This window comes from Notechis scutatus, chromosome 6 (genome assembly GCF_049901735.1).
Source record: "Notechis scutatus isolate UNSWTSFEM ecotype Mainland chromosome 6, rNotScu1.2, whole genome shotgun sequence".
NCBI lineage: Eukaryota > Metazoa > Chordata > Lepidosauria > Squamata > Elapidae > Notechis > Notechis scutatus.
Window position 1 is genome coordinate 9879890 of NC_142014.1, and position 16503 is coordinate 9896392.

Below are 16503 nucleotides of genomic sequence, written 5' to 3' on the forward strand. Positions count from 1 at the left end.
ATGTCTGGAAGACTCACCTAAGTATGGTACAAAGGAAAAGTCATTTCACTGTGAAAGATGAAGGACTTTAGTAGTAGATCCGAAATATTTAAGAACTAGAATTGAAATATATAGGACTGGAAAAATAGGCAATGGTAGCAAAGTTACTGTCAGTTAATTAGAAATCAGGAAAAGTTAAGGTATAATTGTAGAAACATGGCTATCATCATCGTTGTCGTCGTCATCATCATCTCTAAAACCACACAATATCCAACCTATTATAATGGTAGATTGTTAGTTTTAAATTATTCTTTTTCAGTATGTCAGTTGCAAATACTCCCAGAAATCTGTGTGACAATCACACAGAAGAAGAAAACAAGCTGACTTCTGCTTGTTTTCATATTTATCATCACAAAAAAAGGAAAAAGATAGAAAGAACAAGTCAATTCTTATTTGTAGAGTTTGGATGCCATAAGGGTGAATTGATGCTTGGGAAATAATGTATACAATAGGTGTTAAATGTTCATATAATACTTTTCTGTATGCATCATTGTCATTTTAGTTCTGCTGATTATTTGCCTACAGTCATTTGCCTACAGTCAAGTTTGATGGATACTCCCCAATCACTTTTCAATATATCTTGTTTGCTATTGTTTTGGACAGTTATATCTAACTTCACATCCAATATCATTTGCATGTTCCCTATCCTTGCATCATATGAATGTGATTTATAGATTTGCATTGATCATGGTAACATAAAACAAGTTTGGAGTGAGGATAGTACTTCTAATTTTACCATGAAAGCAAATGCATTTGTTTGGGTTTGCAACTCATATACACATAAATAAATACGTAATAAAAATAAAAGCTTAATAAAGTTATCTCCTATCACCAGCTTACTATCTTCCATTTTGAATTCCAATTTTAAAAATCTGTTTATACGAACTACTTGTGAAAGTTAACTTTGGTAGTAGATAACCTGAAGCTTCAGGAAGTTTAGTATGACCCTCCATGTTTGTGTGTGTACGTGTGTGAGAGGGAGGGAGGGAAGGAGGGAGGGAGGGAGGGAAAGAGTTTGTGTGCCTTCAAACTAGAGTTGCTTGTTGATGACTCTACAGTCATCAACTAAATTAATATCCCTACAGTTCCTACAATTAAAGTCTCTACAGTTTTCTTGGCATGATTTTGGAACTGGTGTGTCATTACCTTCTTTCTAGGACTGAGTGAGTAGCTGGCCCAAGATCACCCAGTTGTCTTTGTGTCTAACCCAGGACTAGTACTAAGTCTCCAATATTTTAACTACTGCATTGAACTGGCTGTCAGTATTATGGATTAGGAGTAGTAAATAAAATACAGGAGTACTAGATTCAGGTCTTGTGCTTTAGTACATATTCAAGAAAATGATTGATAAATGCAAATAATCAGATGCTGAGTATTTTAATACAGTTTTAGTAATATAAGGTAAAGTTTCATGGCTGTTTTTCATTGTATCCACTCTAGTTTTGCACTGTGCTTGCCTATTTGACCTGGTGAAGTCATAGTAAATGATGCAACAAAGGCTGTGTTGTTCATCCAACTTGCAGCAAAGCCTGGTGCAGATTAAACTAATTAGTTGTGGCTGATCTAAGGTCACCCAGTTGGCTTCTATGCCCACCACAGGACTAGAAACTTCTTATTCTTAATTGAGCATTTTAATTACAATATCATCCTCATTGTCAAATATGGGAAATCAATAATGATTAAAAGTATAACAATAACCAAGTTAATTTCTAATTCATTACAGTCTGGGTGTATCTGTTTTCAGGCTAGGACTAATAGATTGATTTTGGAACTTTCTCAGCTTATTTATACTATACTGTTACACTGAAGGGAGAACCATAATTTTGTTGAAACTTGAGGCATTCTCTGTGTGCATGTGGATGTTCCTGGGAGAGTAAATAAATGATAGGAATGGGCAAAGACTCCAAGAGTGTGACTGTTTGAGAACCTGGTTGTGGCTTAGAAGTGAAAAGCATATACAACTAGTTCTTGATTTATGACAGTAAGTTGCCTTCCCATTATGGTTCTAAGACATGACATCATAAAGTGAGCCATCACATGACTGACCCAATTTTACGAGATTTTTGTGTGAGTCATTAAGTGAATCATCATGATCATTAGGTGAGTGGTTGCTAAGAAATATTGTGGTTGTTAAGTGAACCCATTATTTTCTATGCGGCATTTTCCCCTTTTGTCAAAAACATCATAAATTGTGGCCATGGGACCATGGGACAATACAGACAGCTGTAAATTCAGGCGGGCACCCAAGTATTTAATTAAATGCAGTCATGTGATTGTGGTGGGCAGCCATCAGAGCTTCTGAGCTTGATAAGTACCTTTGGATCCATTGTAATTAGAAGTGATCTGAGACTGACAATCTGTTAGACAAAGACAGGACACAGAGTAAACATTTCCATCCATACCCTACTGTTCCTTGGTGCTCATGCAGTGCTGAAGACTCCGTGTGTTTTAATATTTTTAGAAGTTTGTCTACTATGCAGACTGACTGCATATTCTTGACTGGTTGGACGTGATTTGGCTTCATGAGACATAGGAAGAACAGATAAATATAACTGAAAAACAGTCACAGAATTAGTAATTGGATACCTTCCAAATTTTCTTTTTGAAGGCGGATCATCAGTAGACTACAAATGAACAGAAAAAGAAATGTTAGTAATTCAGGGCCCAGATGAAAGGCAGCTCTGTTGTCTATGAGTTATGCAGAGTCTATTAAGACATGTGCTTTACTTATACTTGAATTCTTTCAATAAGGTAATGAACTATAAAATATTTGTTGACAGTTCTCTCCATGTTTGCATCTAAATTTTGAAAGGAGACAAAATTATCAATCTATCTGCATGACTTCTGCTCAGCAGCAAACAGATTGTCTAAATCGTGACAGAAATATTCAGTTATTGGAAGCATAATTAATCAAATACCATTTATAAAATTAAGCGATAAAATGCAGGGTGTATTTATATGAGAGTGTAATTAATGAAGAACTCCAGAATGCAATTCGATTGGTAAAGACAGGTGACACAGCAGTGAATATTTCTTTCAAACAATTAAATGCAGTTCCCAATTTAAACATTGGCCTAACTGCAATTCAGGCATTACAGAACATTACATAGCAATATACTTGAATCCATTCAGATATATTTGTGCATACTCACAAGGGATGGTGAGGATGTCTCCATCTGTTCATCGGTATTGTCTACTTTGCTGTGCTTTGTCTTCCTTAAAGTCAAAAGGAAAGTTGGTTGCCCCACTTTTACCCACATTTTGCATCCCACTGGTACAATAAAATGGCATCTCTCTTTATATCAATCAATTATAAAGAGTTGTGTAATCACAACCAAGATTATTTGAAAAAGCAGTCATAAAACCTATTCATTGGATTATAAATCTGTAAACTACATATACTTATACATCTGTAGTAAATACCAGGGTCAGGAAGATGGTACATGTGTTATTAACTGGGAGGGAAACAAGTTACCTTATGTGTGGCCAGAATCTGAAAATAACATTTAACACAACACAGTATTTAAACAAAATGGTTCAGTTGAGGGACTGATTGGGGTAGATTGCAGGGGTGACACCAAAATATAATTTTATCATATTTTATCCATGTCTTAAATTATTGTATTGTATTTCAATTTCATTTTAATTTGTATTTTATTCCAATTCCATTTAACATTGTATTTTATCCAATTCCATTTTAAATTGCTTTTATCAAATTTTAGTAACAATTTGTTTCTGGAATTCTGCACTTTGATACGGCCCAAGGGCTAATCAATGAAGATTGAATTAACTGGGGGGGTAATGGTAATTTAAACTTCACTAGCAGGACCTTCTTTCAAGAATTTTCTAATAAAAAATTATTATACACAGTCATCAAATTTTAAAATGAGAATTGCTTCATATTGGGGATAATCCATGTAGACCAACACTTGTTCAATTTGAAAGTAAAGTGAAGGAATATTCTCGGAGAGCAAGATCTTGGATGGGTTATTAATTGCCCTTTGATGGACATAATAGGATTGTTGACCACTGAGAAATAGAAGTCCTATATATTACTACAATGGAGAACAAGTAGATAAGAACTATCAGTTTATCCATGTTGGTCCTACTTTTGATACCCTGTCTGCTGTGTGGGATAGGGATGAAGGTGGCTTGGTAGTGTTGGACTTCATAATTAGTATTATATGGTGCGAACATGACTATATCGGTCAGTCTGCACTTCCTAATAACCTGTAAATTGGCTGGGGAGTATTATTTCTTCCATTACAGAATTGTTCTTTCAGTCCTAATCCCCACTTAGCCTCCACCTGACAAAGGGAAGGTGCTTTTTATTTAAATCTCAGAAGTACAGTACTTAGCAAACTTGGTGAAAATCCTTGGAAAAAAAAGTGTGGTTGTGTGAAAATCTTGCAGGTTTGGGAGGTTTCAGTGAGAAGTTCTTTTATAAAACCAATTTCTAGAGATAAAAAGAAATTTATTAGGAAAAGATATTACAGGAAAAACAAGGGAAGATAGCAATCACGTGCCCACAGAATTCCCAATAAAAGCAATATAGTCAGTTATTTATTACATCTGCGAATAAGTTAGGTTTCAGTGCAAGTTCAGAGTTTGTTGCAGAATCAGAGAGAACTTCTAGGCCTCCTGATTAAATATTGAGAGGCAACATCTTCTGTCTCATACTACTTTTTTCCTTTCTTCTGAAGGATATGATTGCCTTGAAAGCAATCTAGACCTCAAGAAAAAAACCTCAGAACAAATACTCTTAAGGATTTAAGTAATGTATTACTTAACCTTGAACATTCTTCAGTCAACCAAACTGCTTTCTTTTAATAAAATGTGGACTTCATCCTCTGATGATCTAGATGAATCTGAATAATTATGTTATGTTATTAGGATCTTGATTTTTTTTCCCTACTGTATCCATAGATTTCAAGGATCTATTGTTCTCCCTTCAAAGCTACTATCTTTGAAATGCATGGCTAGGAGCAAGTACATTTTGACTTCAACCAAGATTTGCTAATGGGTCAATGAGATCAACTCTAGGACTTCTTTTTATTAGAATAATATTACAGTTTTTTCTAGGTACACTGCTCAAAAATATAAAGGGAACACAAAAATAAGGCATCCTAGATCTGAATGAATGAAATATTCTTATTAAATACTTTGTTCATTACATAGTTGAATGTGCTGACAACAAAATCACACAAAAATTATCAATGGAAATCAAGTTTAGCAACCCATAGAGGTCTGGATTTGGAGTTACACTCAAAATTAAAGTGGAAAAAAACACTACAGGCTGATCCAACTTTGATGTAATGTCCTTAAAACAAGTCAAAATGAGGCTCAGTAGTGTGTGTGGCCTCCATGTGCCTGTATGACCTCCCTATAAGGCCTGGGCATGCTCTTGATGAGGTGGCAAATGGTCTCCTGAGGGATCTCCTCCCACCTGGACTAAAGCATCCCCCAACTCCTGGACAGTCTGTGGTGCATCGTGGCGTTGGTGGATGGAGCGAGACATGAAGTCCCAGATGTGCTCAATTGGATTCAGATCTGCGGAATGGGTGGGCCAGTCCATAGCATCAATGCCTTCATGTTGCAGGAACTGCTGACACACTCCAGCCACATGAGGTCTAGCATTGTCTTGCATTAGGAGGAACCCAGGGCCAACCACACCAGCATATGGTCTCACAAGGGGTCTGAGGATCTCATCTTGGTACCTAATGGCAGTCAGGCTACCTCTGGCGAGCACATGGAGGGCTGTGCGCCCCCCTAAAGAAATGCCACCCCACATCATTACTGACCCACTGCCAAACCGGTCATGCTGGAGGATGTTGCAGGCAACAGAACGTTCTCCACAGCATATCCAGATCCTGTCACATCTGTCACATGCTCAGTGTGAACCTGCTTTCATCTGTGAAGAGCACAGGGCACCAGTGGCGAATTTGCCAATCTTGGTATTCTCTGGCAAATGCCAAATGTCCTGCACGGTGTTGGGCTGTAAGCACAACTCCCACCTGTGGACATTGGGCCCTCATACCACCCTCATGGAGTCTGTTTCTGACTGTTTGAGCAGCCACATGCACATTTGTGGCCCGCTGGAGGTCATTTTGCAGGGCTCTGGCAGTGCTCCTCCTGTCCCTCCTTGCACAAAGACGGAGGTAGCGGTCCTGATGCTGGGTTGTTGCCCTCCTACGGCCTCCTCCACATCTCCTGATGTACTGGCCTTTCTCTTGGTAGCGCCTCCATGCTCTGGACACTACGCTGACAGACACAGCAAACCTTCTTGCCACAGCTCGCACTGATGTGCCATCCTGGATGAGCTATATTACCTGAGCCATTTGTGTGGGTTGTAGACTCCCTCTCATGCTAACACAAGAGTGAAAGCACGGAGGAAGAAGGCGGAGCCACGTCGCCGTGTTACAGCTGTAATTTCGGGCCCGGTTACAGCTGATATTCGCCCTGGTCGGTCCCAACGGACCTAAACCGTCCCGTAGAGACGGTGATAGTAAGGCGCGTTCTGTTGATCACAGGGACATCGCAAGTCCCTGGTGGATCCAGAAGAAGCCCCTTTACCATCGGCGGAGAGGCAGCCATTAAGCTGCTGAAGCAGGGACAGCTCCGAAAGGAAGAGAAGAAAGAAAGAGAAAGTGTATCGGCTGGTGAGATTTATTTATTTTTATTTGGGATAAGGACACCCTAGAAGAAGAAGGAATCTGTAAGATTTTTGACAGAATTTGATAAGATGGACTTAGTGGCGATTTTTTAGGAGATGTCAAAATGAGGCTTGGCTTTTTACTTTTTTTTTCTAGCGAACTTCTATTGTGATTAGTAATTGTAACCAGACTGGTTTTTTTTTTTTTCTATAATTACCTTTCCTTTTGACTGTTTATATTTTTAATAGAGGCTTCCTTTAGTAATTTTTTCTTTTTTAAATATACACATATATATATACATATTTTCTTTTTCTATTGGTTTTTTTGGGGGAGGAAGAAGGGGAGTGGAGTTGAGAAACTTTGTAACTCTGCAACACTGCCAACTAGAGGCTTGAAAATACTTTACTTGAAGTTGAGAGAATTGTGAGAAACTCTCTCCCAAGGACACTGAGTTGATAAGATAGAGAGAGGAACTCTGGAGAATGTTTTCACAGGTGTCTCTTTGGGATTTCTACAATCAACTGAATGTTTGAAGCTTGGCTTTGAAACTTGTGGAGAAGCCATAATAAGACCTTGGATGTTTAAATAAAATGCAGTGTGATTTTTGCTTTACTTGTTGTTAGCTTTTATCCCTCCTCCTTAACCCTATAGTATTTTGTAATATTTGTACATTTTTGCTTATTACTATTATTATTATTTTTCATTTTTTTTTCTCTAAAGGAAAGCCTCAGAATATTGTTTCTTTTTTCCTTTTTCTTTTCTTTTTGGGGGGACTTTTGCTTTTTTTACCTTTGTATGTATATACTCTTTTTGTGGCCATGTTTTTTTTTTTTTTCTTGAGATTTATAATTGGATTAAGGTGTGAAGAACCTGAAGAATTTTCTTTTCTTTTCCTTTTATTATTATTGTTATTTTTTTAATATTATTGGGTTTTATTCTCCTTTGACTATTGCAACTGAGGATTAAGGTCTAGAAGAACCTGAAGAAAGAAATTTTTCTTTTTTCCTTGAAACTTTTTTCCCTTTTTAAATTTTGGGCTTTTTGTTTTTTTACTGATTTTTCTTTTTACGTTTTTCCTTTCCCTAATTGGATTATAATTGTTACACTGCCAACTGGATTAAAAGAGTGGGAAGATTTCGAGTTATTCAAATGAGTAAGAAAGTTCTACCTTCTGGTGCATCAACTTCCTGCCTCCCCATCAACTGGAGGACGACTTTCAACAATGGAGAAGCAAGATAAAGGACAAACGGATCTAACGACGGTTATGCAAGGAATTCAAGAACTTAAAATGAGTATTGAACAAAGGATGGGAGTATTGAACAAAAATTGAAAATATCCAACAGATGATGGCGAAGTATGATGAGAGACTGCAAAAATGGAAGAGAAAGACAATCAAAGAGATGAGAAATTGCAAAAATTAGAAGAGAAAGACAATCAAAGAGATGAGAAAATTGGAAATATTGATGACAGAGTGACAACGCTTGAACAAAACAAGAATGAGATGGTGAAGTGGGAGATGGATAGATCAGAATATTACCTCAGATTTCAAAATATAGAGGAAGAAAAGGACAAGATCTTGCTGCAGTAATGATAGAAATCTTGGCTGGAGCTTTGGAAATAACAGAGGAAAAAATGATGGATGGAATAGATGAGATATACCGAGTTTTTACAAGATATGCATCGAGGAATAAGTTACCAAGAGAAGTTCATGTTAGATTTACTAAAAATCTATCAGAACACAGATATTACAAGCGGCAAGAGAGAAGACATTGAAACATGGAGATAAAGAGATTGGGGTTTTAAAACAAGTACCCAGAAAAATTAGAGAGATGAGGAGAGAATATCGTTTCCTGACTAAAGTACTATTGGAAAAGGAGGTGAATTACAGATGGTTGATTCCAGAAGGATTAATGGTTACATGGAAAGAACAGAGATACAGAATTGGCTCAATTGATGAAGCAGAATCGTTTTATAAGGAATTTTTTAAAAGAAGAGAAACAGAGATAGAAGAAGTGACTACCTTAACTGAATTTCAAGAGGACCAAATAGAGATGGGAAAAGAAGAAGGTGCAGTAGGTGGACAAGTGGAGACTAAAGAACAACGTGAAGTAAGATCAACGAGAGCCGTTAGACCTAAATATAAATCATAACTATGGAGGAAAAAAAAATTGATTTCTTTGAATATAAATGGACTGAATTCAGCTACTAAGAGAAGGAAAACTTTTCATAAAATAGAGAAATTAAAATTTGATATAATTTGCTTACAAGAAGTACACATTAAAAAACAACATCAACAATTATTGGTGCGACCAAAAAATAGGGAAAATTTTTACTTCTTTGGCCCAGTGTAAGAAAAGAGGAGTGGTATTGTATATTAAAGAAACCATTTCAGCAAAATTGATTTATACTGATGAAGATGGAAGAGTACTAATGGTTGAAATAGTGGATAACAATACAAAGATACTTTTGGTTGCAATCTATGCTCCGAATGATAAACAAAAAGATTCTATAAAAATTACATATGAAAATAATTGAATTGGACTACGCTAATATATTTATAATGGGAGATTTTAATGGAATTGTAGACAATGAATTGGACTACACAGCAAAAATAACACGACAAAATAGGAAGATCCTCCCTAAATCCTTTTTGAAATGATAGAGAACTAAATCTAAAAGATATATGGAGAAAAGAAATACTAAAACTCAACAATATACTTTCTACTCGAATAGACATTCATCATGGTCCAGAATAGATATGATGTGGACGTCAACAGAATTATTATCTAATATTCAAGAAATAAATATTGAAACAAGTACATGGGCAGATCATAACCCAATGACAATTAAATGGAAAGGACAAAAAAGAAGATCTAGATGGACATTAAATAATACTATTTTAAAGGAAAAAGATTTTACACAGTGGATGGAAAAAGAACTGGCCTTCTTTTTTAATGAAAACAGAAAAGAAGATACTTCAATACAGAATGTTTGGGACACAATGAAGGCATATGCAAGAGGATTGATAATGGAATACACAAAGAAAAAAATATTAGAAAGAGGCAAATGATTAAAACTTTAGAAGATGATTATAAAAAATTGGAAAAAGAATTACAGAGAATGCCACAGAAAAAGATATTAAATTTAAAATGGATATAATTAAACATAAAATGGATCAAACAGAGAAAGAAGAATTGGCGCAAAAATTAGAAGTGCTAAACAGAACTATTTTGAGGATGCAAACAGGCCAGGTAGATGGTTAGCATACAAACTGAGAAAAGAGAAAGAATCAAGGAGAATACCACAGTTAATGGATGAACAGGGTCTAGTCTGTCATGGTAATAAGGAGAAAAAGAGAATTATTCGAGATTTTTATGCGCAATTATATAAGCAGGAGGATTTTGATGAGGGGAAAATTAAACAGTATTTACAAAATGCTAACCTACCCAAGATATCTGATGAAACTGGGAAAATGTTGGAAAATCCTATAACAATGATGGAATTAACTGAAGCACTTAATAGACAGAATAACGGGAAAGCACCAGGACCAGATGGTTTCCGGCAGAATTTTATAAAACATTACAAGAATCATTGAGCATTTCAATGTTAGAAATTATGAATGAAGTTATGATAAATAAGAAAATACCTAAAACATGGTCAGAACCTTATATTACGCTTATTCCAAAAGAAGGACTGACCCATCACAAATTAAGAATTATAGACCTATTTCTTTATTGAATGCAGATTATAAAATATTTGCTTCAATTTTGCAGAAAGGCTTAAAAAATACTTAAATAATTTTATTCATTCTGATCAGAATGGATTTCTACTCAAAGAGACAAATTAAAGACAACATGAGAGTAATTTTGGACACTTTGGAATATTATGAGGCACACCCTGAAAAGCAAATGGCTTTGATATTTTTAGATGCTCAAAAGGCATTTGATAACGTGAATTGGAGATTTATGTTATTATTATTGGAACAGATGGGTTTTGCTAGAAAATTTATTCAAGCAATAGAAGCTATATATTATAAGCAAACAGCAAAAGTGATGATAGATGGAGAATTTACAGACTCTATCAATATTAAAAAGGCACAAGACAAGGATGTCACTATCCCCTTTGTTATTTGTATTGACTCTGGAAGTATTAAATAGAAATATTAGAGAGGATACAAATATAAAAGGAATGAAAGTTAAAAAGGAGGAATTTAAATTGCAAGCCTTTGGACGATTTGGTCTTTATTCTGGAAGACCCTCTAGAGACAGCTTTAAAACTACTGGAAAAGATAGAGACGTATGGTGAGATGGCTGGCTTGAAAATAAATAAAGACAAAACAAAGATTCTGACAAAAATATGTTATTAAGGCAAAGAGAAGAGTTGGCAGACTTATTGAAAATTCAAGTTACGAATAAAGTTAAATACTTGGGGATAATTTTGACGTCAAGATGTACTACACTGAAAGAGAATAATTATATTAAACTTAAACAGCAGATAGCATCTGACTTGAAAAAATGGGAAAATCTACAATTATCTTTGATAGGTAGAATCTCAAAAATTAAAATGAATATTTTACCCAGAATTTTATATTTGTTTCAAACAATACCAATTAGGCTTGGTAAAGACTATTTTGATGAATTAAATAAAATGGTGTTGAAGTATATATGGCAAGGTAAGAAAGCGAGAATAAAACTAAAACTTTTACAGGATGCTAGAATTAGAGGAGGATTTGGCCTTCCTAATTGGGAGTTGTATTATCAAGCTGCAAATTTAATGTGGGTTAAAGAATGGATAACGTTAAGAAAGTCTAGATTACTGGCATTGGAAGGACATGATTTATTATTGGGTTGGCATGCTTTTTTATGGTATAAGGGAACTAAATCGCAGGGTTATTTCAGAAGGCACTATATACGGGAATCGTTATGGTTGAATTGGGAGAAAATTAAGAAACAATGTTATTTGAAAATTCCAGTTTGGTTATCAACTATTGAAGCTTTTTCCTATCCCATAATTTATAAGAAGGAACAAACAGTTAGATATGGGGAAATATTGGATGAAAAGGGTGAACTTAAAAGCGATGCAAAAGCTAGAAGAACAAGATATAAAGATGAATTGGTTTCATATGCGCAAATACACTCAAGGTATCTTAAAGATTCTAAAACAGAAGGATTTTATGATAAATTGACTGATTTAGATGGGATTTTGACAGGTGCTGATGAAAAAGTGATTAAAAAACTATATAGTTATTTGTTGGAAATTAAATTAGAGGAAGAACAAGTCAAAGAAACAATGATTGTTTGGGGAAGAACTTTGGATATGGGATTGATTTAGAAAAATGGCAAAAATTGTGGTCTCAAAATTATAAAATGACAATGTCAGTAGCATATAAAGAAAATTTGTATAAGATGTTTTACAGGTGGCATTTTCCCCCGACAAGAATAGCAAGAATGTTCAAGAATAAATCCGAAAAGTGTTGGAAATGTCATCAGATCCCTGGCTCATATTACCATATGTGGTGGACTTGTGAGGAGGCCAGGAAATACTGGACTAGAATTCTCATATGGTTGGAAGAAATGACAAAAAAAACATATAGATTTGAAACCAGAGATTTTCTATTGGGAATCTTACCTGATACATTTAATAAAAACTTAAAGTATTTGATTGTAAATGTGTTAACAGCGGCTAGGATTGTATTTGCTAGAAATTGGAAGAGTGAGAAAATACCATTAGAGAAAGAAATTATTAAGAAAATATTGGAATGTGCTGAAATGAGTAGATTGACATTTGAAATTAGAGAACAAGAAGATAAACAATTCTATGAAGTTTGGGATCTTTTTATCAATGGTTAGATAAAACAATATAATAATAGAATATATATATATATTGGTTTTGATAATATTTTTAGAATATTATATTAAGATAGATTTGGTATGATTTTACGATTTGTTATAAATTAACTAAATTATAGTTATCTCGCTTAAGCATGAATTAGTTAAATTATAGTCAAATGATTGTTTAATAAGGATATTAGGATATATAATTGTTGATTGATAATATGAGTTAACATAGTGTAACATAATTATTATGATGACTATGAAATAGATGCACAAAAAAGAGTGATAAACCAACCGATACACTGTCTGTAAATTTATGAAGAATGATGATGTTCTTATGTTATGTTTTATGTTTTATGTGTTTTTATTTGTTGTTAAAATCAATAAAACTTTTATAATAAGAGTGAAAGCACCACCAGCATTCACAAGTGATCAAACCATCAGCCAGAAAGCATAGGAACTGAGAAGTGGTCTGTGGTCACCACCTGCAGAACCACTCCTTTTATTGGGGATGTCTTGCTAACTGCCTATGCTTTCCACCTGTTGTCTATTCCATTTGCACAACAGCATGTTAAATTGATTGTCAATCAGTGTTGCTACCTAAGTGGACAGTTTGATTTCACAGAAGTGTGATTGACTTGGAGTTACATTGTGTTGTTTAAGTGTTCCCTTTATTTTTTTGAGCAGTGTACTTCTTTTTAACCAAGAACCTTACGAATCAGCTTCTTACAGTCTGTGGTTCGATCTCCATGAACACTGATTCCACTGATGATTTGAATTAATTTTATCTTAGACTTGTAACTTTCACCAGCTTCCCCTGAACATTTTTGCTGCTTTACCCTGCACTTTATTAATTAGAAAGTAATTGGTCCACTGATAACGACAGATAATTAGCAAATTTTGAAGCCTGTTCCACATATGTTTTAATGTTCTTTTTTATTTCCTGCATTAGTATCAGTATATGTTATAATCTTGACTTTTCTTTCATCCTACCGCATATTCTAAAGCTCATTCATCTTCAAGAGCAAGCTATGGATAGATCTATGGATATGCAAAACCTGTTATGAGGATGAGCATATTTTGTTTGAATTCACCCTCTGCACTCTCTATAAAAACTTTCAGGAGAATGTGACAATATATCTTATCTCTGTTCAGTGAATTTTTAAAAAAATATAGTATATCCTATAGAATGTTTTTTAAAAATCCCTACTTTTAACTTTAGACAGGACAAGCTGAAAAGTTTTAAGTACAATGTTTGTGGTATATATAATCTATTGAATTGTTGTGTTCCATAAAAAAGAAAATATTTTTCTGAAGTGTTCTTAAGCACTTCTACACAACCATCACTTTTATGTTTCAGTCACTAAAACAATCAGAAAACCTCTGAGAATAAGAGCATAGATAAACAACACTAACCTAGATCCTAGAGAAACAAAAAGTCCTTTACTTTCACCCTATGCAAAAGAGAAATAAAAGGAATTAAACCCTCCTTTTTCTTATATTGTCTACATTTATCTAGTGGTTGGAAAAAAATAATTGTAGTGATTTTGATCTCAGAATTTGCAAAAGCATTACGTTACCTTTCTCTTTGAAAAGACTGATCAAGTAAGAAGCTGATAAAGTGAGATTTCTTGAATGGAGAAATGGATGACTTAAACATTCCTCAGGGCTGTAATATTTCAAAGAAAACATTAATCTGACTTCATATTTCAAAAATGTGCAGCTGAAGCAGAACTAAACTGGTTCTGCTTTTGAATACAGTTCATGTTATAGAGCCACAGAGATATGGAACAGCTTTCAAACCTTGTTTAATAGTACTATTGGCTTATGTAATCTTTCTATTGCAGTTCATATCATCATGTTGTTGGTGCTGTAGGAACCGATTTTCAGAGCGAAGCCTAGCCCCAGATCAGAAGTATATGGAGATGTTGTTGCAGTATCCCTCATCATTACTATGCTGGTTGGTACTGCTGCTAATAGAGTAATGAGTCATTGCTCACTTAATTAACTCCTTCTATAAGTCTTTAGCAGCATACTGCTGTATAACTCAGTAGGCAATGGCAACTAGTAATTAATTAAGTTATTTTACTGAGGTTTATTCCCAACAGCAGAGCTGCACTACCTAAAAGTTACTTAATTTGATTTACTTCATGAGAAGTTGAAGTTCTGTATTGCAAATTACCTCAGGGGCTATCACAAAGCTTTCCTTCTTTCAGTTGAGTTCCTGATGTATTTAAACTGTTATTACTATGTCACAGAGGTGGTATTTAGCAGGTTCTGACCAGTTCTGGAGAAGCGGTAGTGGAAATTTTGAGTAGTTCGGAGAACTGGCAAATACCACCTCTGACTGGCCCTATCCCTATCTATTCTCTGCCTCCTGAGTCCCAGCTGATCGGCTGGGTCTTCTTTTGTTGCCCTGCACAGGAGAACGGAGCTGGACAGCAGGTTAGTGGGGTGGGGAGGGAATGGGGATTTTGCAGTATCCTTCCCCTGACACGCCCACCAAACCATGCCCACAAAGCCACACCACGCCCACAAAGCCACGCCCACAGAATCGGTAGTAAAATTTTTGGAATCCCATCACTGGTATGCCATTTCATTTTCTGCAAAAACTGGACTAATAATAAGTGACTTGTTTTTGTACCTTCTTTGAAAAAGTTAGGGGGCATATTGCTCTGAACTAGAGTGAATGCTATCACAGTCAGTACTATGCAGCTCTTCAGGCAGACAAGAATAAATGAATGAAAACAGAAATGAGAAGCTCCATATTTATTTTTCCTTGAATATATTTTTTTGTTCACTGGACATTTGCTAAGGAGAATATGTGGGTTTTGAAGTGGACTGTAGCAGAGGTGGTATTCAGCAGGTTCTGACCAGTTCTGGAGAACCGGTAGTGGAAATTTTGAGTAGTTCGGAGATCCGGCAAAGATCACCTCTGACTGGAGATTTTACAGTATCCTTCCCCTGCCACGCCCACCAAGCCACACCCATAGAACCAGTAGTAAAAAAAATTTGAATCCCACCACTGAACTGCAGTGTTTACTGGCCAGATTGAAATTAGAATTTTTAGGAGGGAAGCACCATACAAAGAAAGATGAAAAGTTTGGGACATTAAAGAGAAAGCAGTGAGTTGGATAAAACACAGAGATCCCGATAACATTCTCTTTTAATCAGCTTAATATTCTCTAATATCATTTTGACATCATGTGAAACAGGAGATCAGAGAAATTTTCAATGCATGAGGTCAAAAGCAATGTCATGCCAATGTGGTACATCCTTTGTACATACATCTTTATCAGAGGTGGTATTCAGCAGGTTCTGACCAGTGCTGGAGAACCGGTAGCAGAAATTTCGAGTAGTTTGGAGAACCAGCACATACCACCACTGACTGGAGATTTTACAGTATCCTTCTCCTGCCATGCCCACCAAGCCACGCCCACAGAACCGGTAGTAAAAAAAATTGAATTCCACCACTGATCTTTATGTTGCATTTATGTGCAGATGGGAGCAGAAATTATATTTACAATAGCAACATTACTTTCATCATTTTGATAAAAGCATGGAGCTCATGGATGCCTCTGAATAAAAATTTATGTTTCATTGTTCCAATGTGCCAATAGCTCTCACCAATGTATCAAGGCAGCTCAAAGCAGAAAGAAATGGTGCAATCTATTCTCTGGGCATATTCTAACATATTTGTGATTTCTCATGTTCTAAGTGATGTCCCAAATTAGTCACTAGTCTTTAAGGATAATATCCTACATGTGTACGTACCTGTTTTAGGATTGAATAGATATGGGAAGAAGTCAAATGACAATGTTTATATGTAACAGAAAAAGTGATACACACATATACACACCCAAAATAAGTACAGCAGCATGATTTGATATCAAATCATCCCACAAAATGGAGTAACTAAAAGAAAGCCCCCGTAACAATATATCAACAGGAAACAATTTAAGAACCTGTTTGCCATA

The 16503-nt window shown here is 35.4% G+C and overlaps 1 long non-coding RNA gene across 1 annotated transcript in view; it reads right to left on the reverse strand.

Annotated features, from left to right (window-relative positions):
• Positions 1 to 1954: 1954 nt before the first annotated feature.
• Positions 1955 to 16503, reverse strand: part of LOC148130117 (uncharacterized) — a 166879-nt gene continuing 152330 nt past the window's right edge. The window contains exons 2-3 of the long non-coding RNA XR_015750202.1: positions 3192 to 3251; positions 1955 to 2663 (exon numbers count right to left, since the gene is read on the reverse strand). This is a non-coding gene — a long non-coding RNA (uncharacterized LOC148130117). The remainder of the gene's footprint in view (positions 2664 to 3191; positions 3252 to 16503) is intronic.